We start from the raw sequence: 13530 nt of genomic DNA, 5'->3' as shown, positions 1-13530 counted from the left end.
ACAGTGTCAGGATTTCCTACCCTCCTTCGTGAGACAGGGTTGTTTACCCAGACAAATGGCAGTGTGCTGAGAGAAGCAGGGGGCTCCAGATGCCAGGACAACCCCAGTAATTACCTTTCAGAAGTCAGGAATAGGGTGTGCAATTTGGATTTTCAGTGTTTTGATTCTGATCCAAATCGAAGCACCCCCAATCTGTTTTTGGGCCTGAATCTGACCCATCCGAATCACCCCAGATTCGATTCGGATCTGAATGAATCTGAATCAATTCAGATCAAAAACCTGGGCCCAGGGCCAAAAGAGTGTGGTGTGGTGGTAGTGCCTAATGAGTGGAGGCTACCACCCAAATTGCAGAGGAATTGGGCAAAGGGCTGATTTTTTGGTGAATTGTTGAGGTTTACGTGTCTTTAAGGTTTCCCCCCATGAGGTATAATGGAGGTGTATCGCTTCATGTCGGGGGGAAAGGGGTGTCCTAGATTGGTGTGGGGTTGGTCACAGTGGCCAAGGGGGACAAGGAAGCTACCATGATTTTTTCAAAGGATTTGGGCAGAGGTCTGATTTTTGCTGATTTGTTGAAGTTTACGGATCTTTAAGGTTTTCCCCCATAAGGTGTAATGGAGGTTTCAGCAGCCCCTTGATTGCACTTGGGGGGTGCTGGGGTGGCCCAGAGTGAGTGGTGGTGTAGTGCACATAGGTTGCCAGCCCCCCCACATGGGTTGCTAACACATGGGGTACAGGGTTCTGTTGTTTCTGAGGTGTTCTGAGTGTAGATTCTTTGGTAGCAAGTGAAATTTTCAATACAAACCATGAATCCACTCTCATTTGCTACTTGTCTCATGGTAGCAAGCATGACTTGTCCCCTTAGCTAAGCAGGGTCAGCCCTGGTTGCATTTGAAGGGGAGACTAGAAGTGTGAGCACTGTAAGATATTCCCCTCAGGGAATGGAGCCGCTCTGGGAAGAGCGGAAGGTTTTCAAGTTCCCTCCCTGGCATCTCCAAGATAGGGCTGAGAGAGATTCCTGCCTGCAACCTTGGAGAAGCCACTGCCAGTCTATGAAGACAATACTGAGCTAGATAGACCAATGGTCTGATTCAGTATACAGGTGAAACTCGGAAAATTAGAATATCGTGCAAAAGTCCATTAATTTCAGTAATGCAAATTAAAAGGTGGAAACTGATATATGAGACACACGCATTACATGCAAAGCGAGATAAGTCAAGCCTTAATTTGTTATAATTGTGATGATCATGACGTACAGCTCATGAAAACCCCAAATCCACAATCCCAGAAAATTAGAATATTACATGGAACCAAGAAGACAAGGATTGTAGAATAGAACAATATCGGACCTCTGAAAAGTATAAGCATGCATATGTATTCAGTACTTGGTTTGGGCCCCTTTTGCAGCAATTACTGCCTCAATGCGGCGTGGCATGGATGCTATCAGCCTGTGGCACTGATGAGGTATTATGGAAGACCAGGATGCTTCATTAGCGGCCTTCAGCTCTTCTGCATTGTTTGGTCTCATGTCTCTCATCCTTCTCTTGGCAATGCCCCATAGATTATGGGGTCAGGTCAGGCGAGTTTGCTGGCCAATCAAGCACAGTACACTGTATACCCAAAATTTTGACCCCACTCCTTTGCAGGTGGGGGTGGAGAATTAATGGCATCTCATGTTCCAACTGCCCCCCAACCCACAAGCAACTGGATACTCAGTTTATATTTTAGGAATTTTTAGACTCTTCATTATGAGGAAAGGTTATTAGACACCAAAGAGCCTAAACACTTGAAAACAATCCTAGAACACAAACAGAGTAGTACCCCACTGCCTTGCTGGTGGGAGTAGGGTGTAGTTGGCACATGGCAGTTGACAGTTGGCACTGTCAAAAAGACAGTCAAAATGAACAGAATAAATGAAAGTGTGTAGTGAATCCTCATAGGGATTCATTGAGGGAAAGTTATTATACACCAAAGAATCCAAACACTTGAAAAATAGTGACCAAACATTTTGCTCCATAACTTCACTTCTACAAGGGCTAGAGCTTAGCTTTTTAAAAAAATTGAATGCTGGGAATCTCAGGGGATTATTAGGAGGGATCCGAATCTCAAATTGATTCAAATCGAACCAGGCGTGATTCGATTTGTACTCGAATCTAGCCAATGGACCACAGGGGTGATTTGTTTTGTCTCCGAATCACCCGAATCAGCTAGATTCAGGTACAAATTGATTTGTACCCGAATCAATTTGCACATCTCTAGTCAGGAAGAGCTCAGAGAGGCATGCAACAGCTTCTGGGGGATGGGTGTGTGCAGCCCAAGAGGCAGCAGAATGGTGGAGATGGAATTGCGATGATATCAGCTCCACAGCTGCAGACATGTATAGAAATGCTAGTGAAGGGGGTGGAGTTGGAGGAAAAGGCCCCTTGGGAGGCCAGGGATTCGGTGGCCAATCCACTTGCCTGGCCAGGGAAGAGGGAGCAAGCTGGAAGCGGGGAGGAGTGTCCTAAATGTAGGGCTTTAAATTTATTTAAGGCTGGGGCTGCTGAAGATGAGATGATCAGCAGGGATGGGGTTTGTTGGTCTAGTGGACTCCCAGAGAGGAGCTCAGGCTTGTGGCTCCTGCTGATAGGTGAAGGAGTGGAGTGAATATACATCCCTACTCCCCCAACTCTGAGGCAATGCCCGTGCCTATAATTTCGTGCGAGAGGGTGGAAAGTTTATTTAGATAATTCCTCCTCCCTAAATCCGGACAGACAGTATCTTTTATCATCAATACGTGTCGAGGTGGGCAGTGCCAGGCCGAGCAGACTCCTCCATAGTAATATCAGACATAAAAAGTAATTTATTACCCACCATCACCCTCCTGATCAAAATATTGGGTGTGATTTTGAGCTGGAGAAAGAAACTAAGAAGACATCCAAGGGGAAAAGTGCTGTAATAATGGGTGACTTGTGTTACTTGCACACTGGGTACATTCATGTTCATGTCATCATAAAGAGAGCAAATTTCTCAATACCCAAAATGATTGTGCCATAGAACAGTTGGTCAAGGAACCAACCAGAGGGGAGGTTATCCTAGGCTTAATCCTAAATGGTGCTCAAGACCTGAGCCCTATTCAAACAATACAATGCACTATGCATACAGCTGTCTGTACAGAGGTGTGTGTGTGTGTGTGTGTGTGTGTGTGGCTGTATATGCATTAATTTTAATGGGGGTTGGAGGGGGCTGGAGTACCTTCCTTATGGTACTCCATTGTACTTAGACGACAATGTTTTGGACTTTTTCATCTGGAAAAAAGTGACTAAGTAGGGATGTGATAGAGCCTTATAAAATTATTCATGGTGTGAAGAAAGTGGATAGAAAGCATTTTCCCCCATTCCGTACAACACTAGAATCAGGGTCAGCCAATGAGACTGACTGACAGAAGATTTAGGATGGACAAAAGCACATAATCCTCACACAGCGCATAATTGGTCTTTGGAATTCTCTTCCACAAGATATGATGATAGCCACTAGTTTAGATGGCATTAAAGGGGGATTATACGAGTAAATGAAGGACAAGTGCATTATAGATGTGTGGATGTCTATAGACTAGCTCCAGGTTCAAAGGCAGGATGCCTCTGAAGACCAGTTGCAAGGGAGCAACAGCCAGAGAGGGATATGCCTTCCCTCTCTGAGGTGATGAGACAATTGCATCAGCTGGCTATCATCTATATTAGGGATTGGCAGCCTTCAAGCTTGCAGAATCTACTGTTTTTGTCTTTAAAATCCCAAGGTTTAAATCCCAATTGGAGTCAGATGCAAAATAGAGGCTCAAGGGATGAATACACACATCAGTTAAAGAACAGGGTGCCTCTGAGCATATGCGCAGGTCAGGAATTTGTTCTCAGTACAACAACTAAGCTCATAGTCTTTTCTAGCACAAAAACTTAGCTCAGTAGCACAAAAAATGGACTCCTGATTTCCCTCTGAATTTTTTCTATTTCAGCAATTTAACTTTGGAAATTAGGTTCCTACTTTTAAATATCTGGGAGTAGTATTCCATTCTATGGAGATTTGGAAGTCTCCTATTAAGCATGTTCTACAAATGGCTCTAAAATATCCAATGGCCTTTAAGAGGTATTTTTTTAAGGAAAGGAGGAGAAATAATTCCAGCAGCTTTAAAGTTTGTTGAGGCTAAAACCCTGGCCCAAATTCTACATGGGGCACAAATGGGAATCTATATTAAACCAGGATGCCGTAGCGAAAGTTCAAACTAAATTCTTAAGGACTGTCCTCTCTACCCCTAGATGCATGTCTAAGAAAAAAGAACTTTGTTGCTGTTGCTGCTACTGTTAAATTATTGTGAATTAGAGACCTTTGCTGATATATTGCAGAGATCTATCAAGAGGAGAAGAAGGCCCCTCATCAGCCATATCCCCTTGAGTTTGTAGCTATTTTCTTTATCTAGAAGCCTCACCCCAAGTCACTCACTCCCAGCAGTGATGCTAAACAAGACACAGTTAGCAAGTTTTGGTGACAGTTGTAAATTCACCTCTCCACTCTCACCTGTGGGTGATAGATTTTAGCAGGGCCCAGAAAACTGGCTAGGGAAGGGGTAGACGCCCCCCAAGTCTTCTCCCTTTTGCTCCAGACTCTGGTTTGATGTGCTTAGTCTTCAATCCATGCACAAATACAGCCTCTAGAGCACAGCAGAGGGTGTTGGCATCCCCATCATCACTGGTTACTAGTGCATCAGAGGTTACATAATGCTTCTGCAGGGCCTTGATGGAGGCCACCAGCTGCTTCTTGATCATCTAGAGTAGCACAAAAGAGCACAGGCTGCATTAGCTTGAGTTAAGATTAACCATCCAACTCCAAGAATATTGCTATAATTCTGCAAAGACTGGCAGGCAACACTGTGTTGTTCTGGGCACTAGTTTGGGACCAGTTTGGGTCCAGTTTGGGTGTGCCAGGGGTGTAAATCTTTTTTGGAGGAAGGCAGACTTACTGCCGGTGAAGTGGTGCTGCTGCAGCCATGGGTGTGTGTGTCTCCAGCTGTTTCCGCTCCCCTGCCAGCCTCCCTATGGTCTCCTTCGGGCCCGTTTCAGGCCTCTCTAAGCACGCAGTGGCCATTTTGGAGGCCACCATGCATGTACACAGGCAGGAGCGTAACAATGATAGGGCAAGGGGAGACAGTTGTCTGGGGGCCCCACTGCCTGGAGGGGCACCCCAGGGGCACCTCATGTGACTCCCCATTGCCCCCTGCCCAGCCCCATAGCCTCTCAGCCACTTGCCCTCTTCGCCGTCTCTCCTGCTTGTTCTGCTGGCCCGCAATCGAAGCAGCAGGCAAGCTGCAAAGAGCTCCTTTCCTCCCGCCTCTCAGCTGATCGGCGGGGCTTCCACGGAGGCCTCCGTGTAGGCCGCAGTGAAGCCTGAACTCGAGTAGGGCCCAAGCAAGCCAGGAAGGAGGAGGCAGCCAGAGTGTTCTCTGCAGCAGAAGACCCCTTGCTGCCCTGCTTAACCCAGACCAGCATTTGCCAGGTAGAGTGTGAACTCCTTTTTGTGGTTACCTTTCCCGCCCCCATATATAGGGATCTGCTTGCCATAGGGCTTGGATATGGGGGGGGGGGAGGGACCGAGAAGTCTCTGAATATTTATTTTGAAACAGCTTGGAAAATTTGCTGACTTAAAAAAAACTATAATAATAATAACAACAGAACTTTGTACAGAGCTCTACAGATAATATAACATTTTTTACAAGCGAACAAAGGTCAATCTTCTTCCGTTGCACTTCCTCCCCCTTCAGTTGCGCTGCCTCCACCTTCGCTTCCGCCAGCTTCGCTTCCGCCAGCTTGGCTTCCTCTAGCCCATCACCATAGAAGAAAGATGAGGTTATGTATCCAGTGGCTCGGACTTTGTTTTCAATGGCACCATTTGGATGAAAAACAAAGTCCCAGATATAGTCATAGTTGCCCAAAGTTGCCACAGAACGCAGAACCAGTGCAGTAGCAGGCAGTCCCCCATAGTGGAGGGATTGAAGGTTGGAGTAATGCCGCCGAAAAGGGACCTCTACATTCTGCTCAAAAACACAGATTGAGTTCTTCTGCACCTCTGGTTTCAAGGTCTCCATTAAGTACAGGGCATCGAGAAAAGTAGCAGAGTATGGACAGTCGACCCCCCGGACCAGTGAATACATGAACCTTCCTATTCCAAAACTCCCATCCATGTATCGGGTTGACATCCCACCAGGGCTGTTGGATCCATAAACAGACATGGCATCCTGCACACTGAGTTCATAGACAATCCTTTGGCCCTTGAATGTGATATCATAGATTCATGGTCCCCTGTTCACATCGATCCTGAAGGCAAAACTCCAGGAGGAGGAGACAACCTGGTTGTTTCTCACACTGTAGCGTGGCCCACAAGGCTCATGGGACAAAGGGCCTGATTCCTGATGAGGGAACTTTGGCTCCATTGAGGAAAAACCCCCATCTGGTGAGGCTGTCTTGACTTTTGCCAGAGGCACACGCCCCCCTAGATACTCTCTTTCCAGCTTTGCCAAGCCATTATAATACTGACCATTATAGAATACCTTTGGTACACTCCACTGAGAGATATCCAGACTACTGTGGTCTACCAAGAGCTCCAGTCCCACCGGGTGCAGGAAGAAGCCCTTTGTATTCTGGAACAACGTAAACCAAGTGACTCGATCTCCAGACTGGAACCCCCGAGTGGCTGATGTGAGGCTTTGAAAGTCACTCCCATTATGCCCAAATGCCTCCTTTAGGAAATTGGGTGCCTCAGGAAGCTTCTTGTTCAGCAGGAATTTCCCAATTTCTTCATATTCATTGCCTATTACAGATCTACTATGGTAGGATAACTTTCTTCCATACTTCTGCATGGTCACATCCCGATGGTATGTTGGAGTTGGGAGTGGGCCCACGATGTACTCCGTGATATTTGGATCTGGCTGGTTTCCAAAGTACATCACGGCCAGTGCTTGTCGGGTGGGGTGTGGCCCACCATGATCAAGGAACTTCAGCACCTCTTCTTTGTGAGGAAGTTCCACATCCAAGTAGTAAATGCAGTTATCAGCAGGGTTGGCATGATAAGCATCTACCAAGGGCAATCCCAGGTGGTTCTGTAAGTACTTGACCACCACGTCCATCTCTTCTGCTGACAGGTCAGCAAATACCAGACTCTTGTTGCTGTGCCTTCCATTCAGGGAAGCCTGTGACTTGGCACTGCAGTGGGGAAGCGTCTCCTTCCGAGTCAGCAACACACACACTAAGGCAAAAATAGTAGCCAGAGCAAGCACCAGAAGAATGAGGAGGGCTTTCAGGTTCATTGTTGCAAGGTCCTGAGTGAAGTGTCCACAGCCGTTCTCACAACGAAGACCCCCAGTGGCAGTGAAGCTGCTAGAACTATAGCGGGATATGTTACTCCAGAAATGTGACGAGATTGGGTAGAGGCCAGAAAGGAAGAGGTCACGAGGAGAACTCCCTTCCCTATCAAGAACATCATAGAAGAAAAACATGTGGAGACTCCCTGTGACAGCTACCAGCTGTGATGTTAGTTTAGTCCAGATATTTTCAACCCATTTTTTCACAGACCTCTTGAAAAATGCTTGGGGTCTCAGTGGAGCACTTGATGAAGTTTGTTGTTGTTGTTCTGTAAATCAAAGCACATACAGTATCTCATATATAGCTAAAGAGAGAGAGAGAAATCAAATGCAAGACAAAATGACAAATATTTATATTCTCAACTGTTCTGTGGACTACATAGATGGAGCTCATGGACCAGTTTGAGAACCTCTAGCCTAGTCCATCCAGTGTTTGGACAGTGTCAGGATTTCCTACCCTCCTTCGTGAGACAGGGTTGTTTACCCAGACAAATGGCAGTGTGCTGAGAGAAGCAGGGGGCTCCAGATGCCAGGACAACCCCAGTAATTACCTTTCAGAAGTCAGGAATAGGGTGTGCAATTTGGATTTTCAGTGTTTTGATTCTGATCCAAATCGAAGCACCCCCAATCTGTTTTTGGGCCTGAATCTGACCCATCCGAATCACCCCAGATTCGATTCGGATCTGAATGAATCTGAATCAATTCAGATCAAAAACCTGGGCCCAGGGCCAAAAGAGTGTGGTGTGGTGGTAGTGCCTAATGAGTGGAGGCTACCACCCAAATTGCAGAGGAATTGGGCAAAGGGCTGATTTTTTGGTGAATTGTTGAGGTTTACGTGTCTTTAAGGTTTCCCCCCATGAGGTATAATGGAGGTGTATCGCTTCATGTCGGGGGGAAAGGGGTGTCCTAGATTGGTGTGGGGTTGGTCACAGTGGCCAAGGGGGACAAGGAAGCTACCATGATTTTTTCAAAGGATTTGGGCAGAGGTCTGATTTTTGCTGATTTGTTGAAGTTTACGGATCTTTAAGGTTTTCCCCCATAAGGTGTAATGGAGGTTTCAGCAGCCCCTTGATTGCACTTGGGGGGTGCTGGGGTGGCCCAGAGTGAGTGGTGGTGCAGTGCACATAGGTTGCCAGCCCCCCCCCATGGGTTGCTAACACATGGGGTACAGGGTTCTGTTGTTTCTGAGGTGTTCTGAGTGTAGATTCTTTGGTAGCAAGTGAAATTTTCAATACAAACCATGAATCCACTCTCATTTGCTACTTGTCTCATGGTAGCAAGCATGACTTGTCCCCTTAGCTAAGCAGGGTCAGCCCTGGTTGCATTTGAAGGGGAGACTAGAAGTGTGAGCACTGTAAGATATTCCCCTCAGGGAATGGAGCCGCTCTGGGAAGAGCGGAAGGTTTTCAAGTTCCCTCCCTGGCATCTCCAAGATAGGGCTGAGAGAGATTCCTGCCTGCAACCTTGGAGAAGCCACTGCCAGTCTATGAAGACAATACTGAGCTAGATAGACCAATGGTCTGATTCAGTATACAGGTGAAACTCGGAAAATTAGAATATCGTGCAAAAGTCCATTAATTTCAGTAATGCAAATTAAAAGGTGAAACTGATATATGAGACACACGCATTACATGCAAAGCGAGATAAGTCAAGCCTTAATTTGTTATAATTGTGATGATCATGACGTACAGCTCATGAAAACCCCAAATCCACAATCCCAGAAAATTAGAATATTACATGGAACCAAGAAGACAAGGATTGTAGAATAGAACAATATCGGACCTCTGAAAAGTATAAGCATGCATATGTATTCAGTACTTGGTTTGGGCCCCTTTTGCAGCAATTACTGCCTCAATGCGGCGTGGCATGGATGCTATCAGCCTGTGGCACTGATGAGGTATTATGGAAGACCAGGATGCTTCATTAGCGGCCTTCAGCTCTTCTGCATTGTTTGGTCTCATGTCTCTCATCCTTCTCTTGGCAATGCCCCATAGATTATGGGGTCAGGTCAGGCGAGTTTGCTGGCCAATCAAGCACAGTACACTGTATACCCAAAATTTTGACCCCACTCCTTTGCAGGTGGGGGTGGAGAATTAATGGCATCTCATGTTCCAACTGCCCCCCAACCCACAAGCAACTGGATACTCAGTTTATATTTTAGGAATTTTTAGACTCTTCATTATGAGGAAAGGTTATTAGACACCAAAGAGCCTAAACACTTGAAAACAATCCTAGAACACAAACAGAGTAGTACCCCACTGCCTTGCTGGTGGGAGTAGGGTGTAGTTGGCACATGGCAGTTGACAGTTGGCACTGTCAAAAAGACAGTCAAAATGAACAGAATAAATGAAAGTGTGTAATGAATCCTCATAGGGATTCATTGAGGGAAAGTTATTATACACCAAAGAATCCAAACACTTGAAAAATAGTGACCAAACATTTTGCTCCATAACTTCACTTCTACAAGGGCTAGAGCTTAGCTTTTTAAAAAAATTGAATGCTGGGAATCTCAGGGGATTATTAGGAGGGATCCGAATCTCAAATTGATTCAAATCGAACCAGGCGTGATTCGATTTGTACTCGAATCTAGCCAATGGACCACAGGGGTGATTTGTTTTGTCTCCGAATCACCCGAATCAGCTAGATTCAGGTACAAATTGATTTGTACCCGAATCAATTTGCACATCTCTAGTCAGGAAGAGCTCAGAGAGGCATGCAACAGCTTCTGGGGGATGGGTGTGTGCAGCCCAAGAGGCAGCAGAATGGTGGAGATGGAATTGCGATGATATCAGCTCCACAGCTGCAGACATGTATAGAAATGCTAGTGAAGGGGGTGGAGTTGGAGGAAAAGGCCCCTTGGGAGGCCAGGGATTCGGTGGCCAATCCACTTGCCTGGCCAGGGAAGAGGGAGCAAGCTGGAAGCGGGGAGGAGTGTCCTAAATGTAGGGCTTTAAATTTATTTAAGGCTGGGGCTGCTGAAGATGAGATGATCAGCAGGGATGGGGTTTGTTGGTCTAGTGGACTCCCAGAGAGGAGCTCGGGCTTGTGGCTCCTGCTGATAGGTGAAGGAGTGGAGTGAATATACATCCCTACTCCCCCAACTCTGAGGCAATGCCCGTGCCTATAATTTCGTGCGAGAGGGTGGAAAGTTTATTTAGATAATTCCTCCTCCCTAAATCTTTTATCCCTAGTATCTTTTATCATCAATACGTGTCGAGGTGGGCGGTGCCAGGCCGAGCAGACTCCTCCATAGTAATATCAGACATAAAAAGTAATTTATTACCCACCATCACCCTCCTGATCAAAATATTGGGTGTGATTTTGAGCTGGAGAAAGAAACTAAGAAGACATCCAAGGGGAAAAGTGCTGTAATAATGGGTGACTTGTGTTACTTGCACACTGGGTACATTCATGTTCATGTCATCATAAAGAGAGCAAATTTCTCAATACCCAAAATGATTGTGCCATAGAACAGTTGGTCAAGGAACCAACCAGAGGGGAGGTTATCCTAGGCTTAATCCTAAATGGTGCTCAAGACCTGAGCCCTATTCAAACAATACAATGCACTATGCATACAGCTGTCTGTACAGGTGTGTGTGTGTGTGTGTGTGTGTGTGTGTGGCTGTATATGCATTAATTTTAATGGGGGTTGGAGGGGGCTGGAGTACCTTCCTTATGGTACTCCATTGTACTTAGACGACAATGTTTTGGACTTTTTCATCTGGAAAAAAGTGACTAAGTAGGGATGTGATAGAGCCTTATAAAATTATTCATGGTGTGAAGAAAGTGGATAGAAAGCATTTTCCCCCATTCCGTACAACACTAGAATCAGGGTCAGCCAATGAGACTGACTGACAGAAGATTTAGGATGGACAAAAGCACATAATCCTCACACAGCGCATAATTGGTCTTTGGAATTCTCTTCCACAAGATATGATGATAGCCACTAGTTTAGATGGCATTAAAGGGGGATTATACGAGTAAATGAAGGACAAGTGCATTATAGATGTGTGGATGTCTATAGACTAGCTCCAGGTTCAAAGGCAGGATGCCTCTGAAGACCAGTTGCAAGGGAGCAACAGCCAGAGAGGGATATGCCTTCCCTCTCTGAGGTGATGAGACAATTGCATCAGCTGGCTATCATCTATATTAGGGATTGGCAGCCTTCAAGCTTGCAGAATCTACTGTTTTTGTCTTTAAAATCCCAAGGTTTAAATCCCAATTGGAGTCAGATGCAAAATAGAGGCTCAAGGGATGAATACACACATCAGTTAAAGAACAGGGTGCCTCTGAGCATATGCGCAGGTCAGGAATTTGTTCTCAGTACAACAACTAAGCTCATAGTCTTTTCTAGCACAAAAACTTAGCTCAGTAGCACAAAAAATGGACTCCTGATTTCCCTCTGAATTTTTTCTATTTCAGCAATTTAACTTTGGAAATTAGGTTCCTACTTTTAAATATCTGGGAGTAGTATTCCATTCTATGGAGATTTGGAAGTCTCCTATTAAGCATGTTCTACAAATGGCTCTAAAATATCCAATGGCCTTTAAGAGGTATTTTTTTAAGGAAAGGAGGAGAAATAATTCCAGCAGCTTTAAAGTTTGTTGAGGCTAAAACCCTGGCCCAAATTCTACATGGGGCACAAATGGGAATCTATATTAAACCAGGATGCCGTAGCGAAAGTTCAAACTAAATTCTTAAGGACTGTCCTCTCTACCCCTAGATGCATGTCTAAGAAAAAAGAACTTTGTTGCTGTTGCTGCTACTGTTAAATTATTGTGAATTAGAGACCTTTGCTGATATATTGCAGAGATCTATCAAGAGGAGAAGAAGGCCCCTCATCAGCCATATCCCCTTGAGTTTGTAGCTATTTTCTTTATCTAGAAGCCTCACCCCAAGTCACTCACTCCCAGCAGTGATGCTAAACAAGACACAGTTAGCAAGTTTTGGTGACAGTTGTAAATTCACCTCTCCACTCTCACCTGTGGGTGATAGATTTTAGCAGGGCCCAGAAAACTGGCTGGGGAAGGGGTAGACGCCCCCCAAGTCTTCTCCCTTTTGCTCCAGACTCTGGTTTGATGTGCTTAGCCTTCAATCCATGCACAAATACAGCCTCTAGAGCACAGCAGAGGGTGTTGGCATCCCCATCATCACTGGTTACTAGTGCATCAGAGGTTACATAATGCTTCTGCAGGGCCTTGATGGAGGCCACCAGCTGCTTCTTGATCATCTAGAGTAGCACAAAAGAGCACAGGCTGCATTAGCTTGAGTTAAGATTAACCATCCAACTCCAAGAATATTGCTATAATTCTGCAAAGACTGGCAGGCAACACTGTGTTGTTCTGGGCACTAGTTTGGGACCAGTTTGGGTCCAGTTTGGGTGTGCCAGGGGTGTTAATCTTTTTTGGAGGAAGGCAGACTTACTGCCGGTGAAGTGGTGCTGCTGCAGCCATGGGTGTGTGTGTCTCCAGCTGTTTCCGCTCCCCTGCCAGCCTCCCTATGGTCTCCTTCGGGCCCGTTTCAGGCCTCTCTAAGCACGCAGTGGCCATTTTGGAGGCCACCATGCATGTACACAGGCAGGAGCGTAACAATGATAGGGCAAGGGGAGACAGTTGTCTGGGGGCCCCACTGCCTGGAGGGGCACCCCAGGGGCACCTCATGTGACTCCCCATTGCCCCCTGCCCAGCCCCATAGCCTCTCAGCCACTTGCCCTCTTCGCCGTCTCTCCTGCTTGTTCTGCTGGCCCGCAATCGAAGCAGCAGGCAAGCTGCAAAGAGCTCCTTTCCTCCCGCCTCTCAGCTGATCGGCGGGGCTTCCACGGAGGCCTCCATGTAGGCCGCAGTGAAGCCTGAACTTGAGTAGGGCCCAAGCAAGCCAGGAAGGAGGAGGCAGCCAGAGTGTTCTCTGCAGCAGAAGACCCCTTGCTGCCCTGCTTAACCCAGACCAGCATTTGCCAGGTAGAGTGTGAACTCCTTTTTGTGGTTACCTTTCCCGCCCCCATATATAGGGATCTGCTTGCCATAGTGTGACATGGGCATAAGCCATGCCATTTTGTATGCAGAGCAAATGTGTATTGAAGCAAGTAGGTGCTTCTCTCTAGCATTAGGCTAGAGCTAAGAGTAGGAACCCCCTCCTTAGGAATGTGTATT

At 46.3% G+C, this 13530-nt stretch overlaps 1 pseudogene; it reads right to left on the bottom strand.

The window, feature by feature from the left end:
- Positions 1 to 4583: 4583 nt before the first annotated feature.
- Positions 4584 to 13185, bottom strand: LOC128331325 (membrane primary amine oxidase-like; annotated as a pseudogene).
- Positions 13186 to 13530: the final 345 nt, after the last annotated feature.

Source organism: Hemicordylus capensis, chromosome 6 (genome assembly GCF_027244095.1).
Source record: "Hemicordylus capensis ecotype Gifberg chromosome 6, rHemCap1.1.pri, whole genome shotgun sequence".
Lineage (NCBI taxonomy): Eukaryota > Metazoa > Chordata > Lepidosauria > Squamata > Cordylidae > Hemicordylus > Hemicordylus capensis.
The sequence above is the reverse complement of the archived record's forward strand: the minus strand, read 5'-3'. Positions and strand labels throughout refer to the sequence as shown.